Source organism: Sinohyriopsis cumingii, chromosome 7 (genome assembly GCF_028554795.1).
Source record: "Sinohyriopsis cumingii isolate HCF-2022 chromosome 7, ASM2855479v2, whole genome shotgun sequence".
Taxonomy (NCBI): domain Eukaryota; kingdom Metazoa; phylum Mollusca; class Bivalvia; order Unionida; family Unionidae; genus Sinohyriopsis; species Sinohyriopsis cumingii.
In genome coordinates, this window is record NC_142967.1 from 71,403,176 (window position 1) to 71,411,175 (window position 8,000).

The window sequence follows — 8,000 nt, forward strand, 5'->3', positions numbered from 1 at the left end:
CATGTCAAGAGAATGGACCCAGGTCGCATTCCCAAGGACCTGTTATACGGGGAGTTAGCAGAAGGTGCACGACCAACTGGACGACCACATTTGCGCTACAAAGATGTTTGCAAGAAGGATATGAAGACAGCAAACATCAATGTCAACGACTGGGAGAGCTGTGCAAACAACCGTTCCAGCTGGCGTCTAGCTGTCATACAGGGAGTTCAAAACGCAGAGGAAAAGAGAAGAATAAAGCAAGCTGAAAAGAGAGCTAAAAAGAAGGATAAGCAAAAGCGTACTTTGGAGCTATGCCATCGTCTCTCGTAGACGGATGGATGCCAAGATATAAGTATATAAGTGAAAGGACCAGCTACTCAGAGATACAAACGCACTATTCGTTGCAAATAATACAGTTCAGAGAGAAAATAAGGATTCATTACAGGGATTTGACAGCGCAGGACAAATGGTAGGTTTTTCTTCATCTCATTTGTTCCTTTGTTGTTGGATATATATATATATATATATATATATATATATATATATATATATATATATATATATATATATATATATAGAGAGAGAGAGAGAGAGAGAGAGAGAGAGAGAGAGAGAGAGAGAGAGTCAGTAGCTTCTTTGCATTAACATTCTATCGCACGTTTGAAACAGTTCAAATTTTTTTCCCTAAATTGCGATTGACGACTACCAAATAGATATTTTATATCAACCAAAGTATAGTGGAACAAATGCATTTCGATGAATGTCGATTAATCATTCGATAGTTTTAAGATAGCATTTAAATCTAGCATCACTGTACATTTATTTTCCTTCTATGCAGACGATGTCAAGTTCAGAATCAGTCATCACAAGATGTGTTTTCATTTCCTTGATCTGTGTACTGTTATTGTTGTCATCAGTGTCTGCACATGTAACCAGTCCTCTGCCACCGCGGTGCATCTACCAACCCGAACAAGAAGCATGTGTTCCTCGTGTTGTACTTAGACCCGACCTGCTGATTATCAGCAAGAGAATCAGACAGTTTGATGGATCTGTTCTCATTTGTCAAGATCAACCATGTGGATGCATCCCTTCAAGCCTTCAGGAGAGAATTTACATCTAAATTTTCGGACTTTTCACCTCTGATTTATTTATTTGTAACTTGCAGGGTTGTGATACAATATATGGCTTATGATAGATGTCCAAAATGTTTACGGTTGAGACTGATTTAAGCGAACGATTGTATTCAGTTACCTAATATATTTAAATGTTTTGAATTATTATATTCCGCTGGTTATGTAATTTATTGTAAAATCAGTCAATTTTTTTGTTTTGTAGTATTAGGATATAGAAACATGTAGCTCCGTTTATTGTGTTCTCTATTTGAACGATGAGTAAATTCAATATCAGATAGTAAGAGTCGTTGGGTTGTTCGTGAAATAGTTGTTTCAAATATATGTCTATATTATAATGTCATCGAAATTGCCCTCAGTGATAAAGTTGTTTATTTTAATCGCTCATCAAATTGTCCTCTAGGATAAACTTGTTTATAATACAGGCTCATCAAAGTGACCTCCAGGATAAAACACAGATTGCTCTGCCCAATAGCAAATAAAATTATTTCTTGAAAAAAATTCAGTGTTTCTCATTGAACAAAGGCGTTATAAATGACTAAAATAAATATTGTACGATTACTTTAACAAATAACGTCTTTCCCCTAGAAGACATGTTGAAAATTTAAAAGGAAGAATAACAAGAAAGATTTTTAAAGTTCTACATCAAGTCAGCATATGCAGAGTGTTCTAAATGAATTATGGTATTTAAAGTTATGTCTTAGTAGCCTCGAATGTGCTAAGGTTTCAATAGTCTTGATGTATCACAATTGTATAATCCAGAATCACGGTCAATGTATTAAGGATATTCCCAAAATAATGATTTAGTCCAAAATTCAATGAGCGCTTTGTAATACCAATGAATAATTTAAATAAATACTCTCAAATTAAAACGGAATATTAAAACAGGAATAAATAAACTGATTGATTACAACTAAGAGTTGAGAAATGAAACAAAATCTGAGACCACAAGTGTGTAAATTCGCCAAATGGGTTTATAGAAGCACGGCGTGTGTGTGAGGAGGGATGCCGCTCACCACCATCACGAGAACGGCATTGAGATTCGGTTAAACAGCACTCTAACTGAGCGGCTGTTTGGATACCAGTACTACCGGAAGCTGAGTGCCTTCCGCCATCTCCTGGTAGTAGTACTGAATGAGCTGGCCATGAGGTTGGTGTTTCCCAGGCCCTCAAGACAACAATTGTTTTCAACTGAAGATTGTTAAACGCACTAATAAGATAAATAATTGATCTCTAATCAACTAGTGATCACGCATTCACTAGTCTCCAATTTCACACTTGCATGACTTTTTTCGTGCTTCACATTCGTAGAACTTATCATAACCGTTTTGCAAGCCGCAGACAGGAATTCCATGACACGTACTTCAAACATATCCCAAACACATAATGCACAAATTTTTCCTATCTCAAATAGCGAAACAGTTCAACGATAAAAGAAGTAAAATACAGTTTTACGAAACTAATGTCAAACAAGAAACCTAAGTAGGTGGAAAATGTGTGTGTGAGACGGAAATACTGATTGGATAGCTGAATTGAATGCTGGTTCAAGCATGTAAGATTAAATGGGAGTACAATAAAATTAATAAAATTGCAATAAGGTGCAATGGGAACGAACCTCGCGTCTCTCCATCACATTCCTCACAGTTCATACTCTTTTAAAATATATCGATGCCGTAAGGCTGTTTAGGTTTCTGAATAGTCTAAATCCTAATAAATGTTGTGCCTGCACATTAATACCCATGCACATTTACTAGATCCCACAATTGTTATCAAATCATAGCATGAACTCCAATTATAAACAAATGTGAAATATTCAGACTGTATGGCGTCTCCAATATAATTTATTGTGACGCAATTAGAGTATTGTGACGTCTGCTACTTGCTGCTTTGTAACATCATCATTCTTGTGTACCATCATTGCAAGGAACGAATTCCTAACGTTTTCGTTTTTGCAATAGTAAATAGCTAAATCTTCCCCTTGCTGCATTAAAGCCATTGTAAAGAAAAGATCGCAGCAAATGCAACATAAAACATGTCTCAGCCTCTACATGAAAATATTGAAATCGTCGGGCTGTAACTCTCACTCTTATGCTAAGTATTGGGGCACTCATTTCTCGCAGTAGGCAAGATGTTTTGCTTTCAGTGCTTATTGGCATCACCAAGCATATTCCATGTACCAGGCTTCCACATATCCAGAACAATTGTTGGGAATGTATCTTTTTTGCATCGTTCAAACAACTTAAATCCCCTGATTTGAGAACTAATATATTAAGCAACCAATTTTGAAATAGTTTATAATGTGTTCTTCTGATGAGTCAGACTGTACTTCGACCAGTTATATGTCTGATAAATGACACCAAACATGTGTAACATCAGAGAAAATGTTTGCAAATTTTTATATGGTAGGATCAAACACAACCCTCCTTCCCAAAAGTGTGATTATTTTAAGTCTTGTGACTGTTGTCATTTTCCATTGTTGAACATAGCTGGATTTCCTGGAATAAGAATATCCCTTTAACTTAAAAGATTTCCTGTAGCTTGACATTAAAGAGTACTTAGTTGTTTTTTTTTAATTTTTGTTAAGCCAGCCATGGCAGGAGGTCACTATTGCGGTCACTATGACGTCCATTGGAATGACAGTCTCAAAGCTTTCACTGTGTCTCGTCTATCCTAATCACTGTTCCAAATATCGAAGCTCTGAGGCTCATGCCCTGCATCGTGAATTTTTGTTGGGGTTTTCGTCACTTGTTTTGTTTATCTTTTTCTTTATTCTGAGGGCTACAAAACCTAGAATGATCTAATTTGTGTAGGCGCTGCCAATATTTATACAACTTTATCGTGGTGCTGGCATCTAACTGATTACGGAAAGCCACATATTTGTTTTGTTCAGATTGAACAGGGCACTTTCAGTATAATCGTTGCAAACAAATTTATGGTAAATCTTTTCAACAAGTAAGAACTCTATCAAGGTATTGCACGTATGCTTTACGCTACGTTAATTGATGTGTCTGGATATATTGTTGTTTTTAGAAATTACTTTGATTATAGTATACAGTATATTTTAATAGTTGAGTGAGACCTGTGCCCTCCGTTATAAAACTTTACTCGATTCCAAATGTTACTCTAATATATTTTTACAAATGAAAACTCTGATTTGTTGTTTCTTCTCTCTTCTTCATATTTTGTTTATGTTTAGCATTGTTTGCTGCTGTTGTTGTTTTAATAAGATTTTCAAGTATGGCGAAACATTTATTACCCAAATGCTAACTGAATTTTCATGTCGGATTGGCCTGTAATCGTACAAGTTAGTGGTTAGTGCGGGGGAAAATCAGAGCCTACGTTGTCTGTTCTACTCATTGCTTCTAACAAACAACATAGACCGAGATTTTCCAAAACATTATGCTAACACACGTCTAGGTGTATGCAGTTTACAGCTGAATCCGGCCTAAATGTGAGTATAGATGGGAAATCAATATCACATGTTGTTGCAAACATCAAATCCCACACCCGAACCCGCGAAGCAAAGTTACTATGAGTCTCCCAGGCCTGCTGATAGTCATGTGGGTTGGATGCACCTGTGAACCATTATTGAACACATAAGCAATGCCATTTTAATAATGTCATGTAAACTGGTTCTTTTATACATATGATAACACGCACAAGTAACAGACGTCTACGAACGACTGTCATTATATTTAAATGTCCCCACATAAATTCAACATGTGCTTATTCTGGTCCGCAAGAGGAAAACAGAGGTGTGTCAATCGGGGATTGTAGCTTGCAAGATACACAAGGGACATGACAATCATCGGAAGCAAACTAACCTATGGAAATAATGGGAACAACCGAAACAGTATCAAACCATGAGAAGCTACGCATGTTGAAGCTGTTTTCGTAACTGCTACTAACGGTGTTTCAGGTCAAGTTAATCTGGATCGTGGTGGTGAGTCTAAAAATGTCTAGCGCGATTTGAGATTCTTACCCTCAGCGTCATACCGGTAAGATTCCTTTATATCAGGGATACTCAATAATAACTTCATGTAAACCGAGAACTGTTCTCAACAGTGACTTTGCGATGTCGACCGCTTGATGTGGCGATTCGATCGAGATGGCAGAACTGATTATTTGCTAGTGTTCGCGCATATAGATATTGAAGTCTTTACCATTTACTAACGTAACCTTCCATCGGATATCTCCAAGTCTAATTACATTCCAATTAACTTTCCAACCATCCTCTGAGGAAAACACAAAATGGTTATTGTCGGGAAGGTCCCCAAACAGCCGAGACCAGATATTAAGTCACCTGTGATAAGCGAGCGACAATGCTATTGCAGTCTTGAGTGCGCGATTTTCTCCCGCGATAACGGGTGTGGGTGTTCAATCAGTTCAGAAATGCCTTCTCCTTCCTTTGCCTTTTTTCCTTCTGTTATATGGGTGCAGAAGGTCTTCTTTATGAATGGGTTTGTGAGCTACAGGTCTTTGCTGCTATATAGATACGCGTCACACCGCTTGTTGCTGGGGGGGGGGAGAATACAAATATTTGGGGTGCTACACATCTTTGTTGTTCTCGTATGTGCACATGGGTTTACTACCTCATTGCTAGGAATGCAACTGCATCTGTAAATGTGGCCCTTATCTTTCCGTCTGTACGTATATATTCGAGTGGGGATGTCGCTTCTGACTGTTTCTCGACAACAGTTTCTTGAGGGAGGGGAATAGGTTCGGGTTGAGGTGTACGTTGGTGACCACGTCTTGGTGATTTTCCGTCGTCTACTTGTCTTATAATCTCTTCAAACATTACCTTGCCTTCATCAACATCTTGAAATTTATCAAGTATTATAGGCTTCCCACAGATTACCAGTGACTTATTTATACATTAGTTTTCCTGAAAAACTGCTTGGACCATGTTTTATCCATGTCTGCATCATTTGATCTTACAAGCTGTCCTCTTTCAGTGTGCCTGGTAGGAACGTCATGTGTGAGATTGTCAAAACTCCACTGACGAAGTCGTTCATTAAGTTTGTATATTCATCATTAACTCGTACACAGGTAGTAGAGGCTTTAGAAAAATCGCATGTGCCTCTCAAACTTGTAATCGAGTTCATAGGTGCCTTTTGCAATAACACCATCTCCCTCCCTAATTTCTTCGATGTCTAGGTGGCATCTCTCCATTTTTCCTGGCAGGTGTTCAATGGCTCGGTCTGTCCTAACAATTGGACTAGTTTTTCTTCTGATCTCACTATTTCCGCAGTCGTTTGCGCAACTTTCTTCACATCTTCCTTTGTTTCCGCTGTCATGTTGGTTTTATAACCGATGAGATCTAACGTTCAGTCTGGACAGACTGTAACATATATTTGACACGTCTAAGGATATAACATTATGAATACTGATGTTTGCGTGCAGCTTTACGCCATATGCTATGGCAGTAATGGTAGGTTTTGACATTACATTCATCATAGTCGTTGAAATTATATTTTCCATACGGCTCAGCTATTTTAGAAAGTTCTGGTCAAGTCAATAGTGGGTAAACAGAAAATATCGTGGCGTTATTAAAGTTGTTACAATGACCTATGTAAACAATCATACCCCTGACATATATATGGATAAATGCAATCCTACAAAAAGAAGGTGATAAACGCTTAATAAAATTCACCATTTCTTGTTTTCTAAATATATTTATTCTTGCCTTCATCAACATCTTGAAATTTATCAAGAATTATAGCCTTCCATAGATTGCCAATGACTTGTTTATACACATTATTTTTCCTGAAAAACTACTTGGACCATATTTTGTCCATGTCTGCATCATTTGATCTGGCTGGTACTTTTCTTACAAGCTGTCCTCACTCAGGGGTCTGGTAAGAACGTCATTTATGAGATTGTCAAAACTCCACTGACGACCTCGTTCATTAAGTTTGTATATTCATCATTAACTCGTACACAGGTATGAGCGGAATAGGAAGAATCTCGTGTGCCCCTCAAACGTATAATCCAGTTCAGGGGTGCCTTTTCAATAACACCATCTCCCTCCCTAATTTCTTCGATGTCTAGGTGGCATTTCTCCATCTTTCTTGGCAGTTCTTCAATGGCTCGGTCTGTCCTAACAATTGGACTAGTTTTTCTTCTGTTCCCACTCTCGCTGCAGTTGTTTTCACAACTTTCTTCACATCTTCCCTTGTTTCCGCTGTCATGTTGGTTTTATAACCGATGCAAATGTTTGTTGAAATCCCTTCGTGAGATCCCACGTTTAGTCCGGACAGACTGCAACATATATTTAACACGTCTAAGGATTTAACATGAATCCTGATGTTAGCGTGCAGCTTTACGCCATCTGCTATGGTATTATTGGCAGGTTTGGACCTTATATTCATCATAGTCGTTAAAATTATTTTTTCCATACGGCTCAGCTATTTTAGAAAGTTCTGATCAGTTCAATAGTGAGCAAACTGAAAATATCGTGGGCGACCATCGCATTATCAGATTTACAAACAGTTGGGTTTCCCTGGATCCAAACTGGCCAAAAAGTAACGTGTGGGCTGAGTTTAGAAATATATCACTGTGCATGGGTGGTTTGAGCTTTGGCTGCGTAAAGAACTCAATGTCGGGAATCTCCTTTTTCGTGATGCCATGTTAAATATGAATTGTCGTTTTTTACGACCCTTGCTTCATATTGTGTGCGTTGGCGCATGAAAACTCGTATTGCAAATAAATCGCAGGTTCAAACAAACAACGGTAGAACTGCAATTACTGGAACTTTTTCTTCCGTAAGGAGCAACATGTTTATGTTTATCCCATCGGTTAAGCGCAAACGCGGGTCTAAAAATGTTGGCGATGATGATAAAAATGTTATCGATGACTTGATCGCAGTTAATCCGACACTCGGAGAAAGAA

General features: G+C 37.9%; 1 long non-coding RNA gene across 1 annotated transcript; it reads left to right on the top strand.

Annotated features, from left to right (window-relative positions):
- The first annotated feature begins 348 nt into the window (after positions 1-348).
- Positions 349-1,462, top strand: LOC149795494 (uncharacterized). Its single transcript, XR_016422112.1, has 2 exons — positions 349-448; positions 818-1,462. It is a non-coding gene; the product is annotated as an uncharacterized LOC149795494 (long non-coding RNA).
- The last annotated feature ends 6,538 nt before the right edge of the window (positions 1,463-8,000 follow it).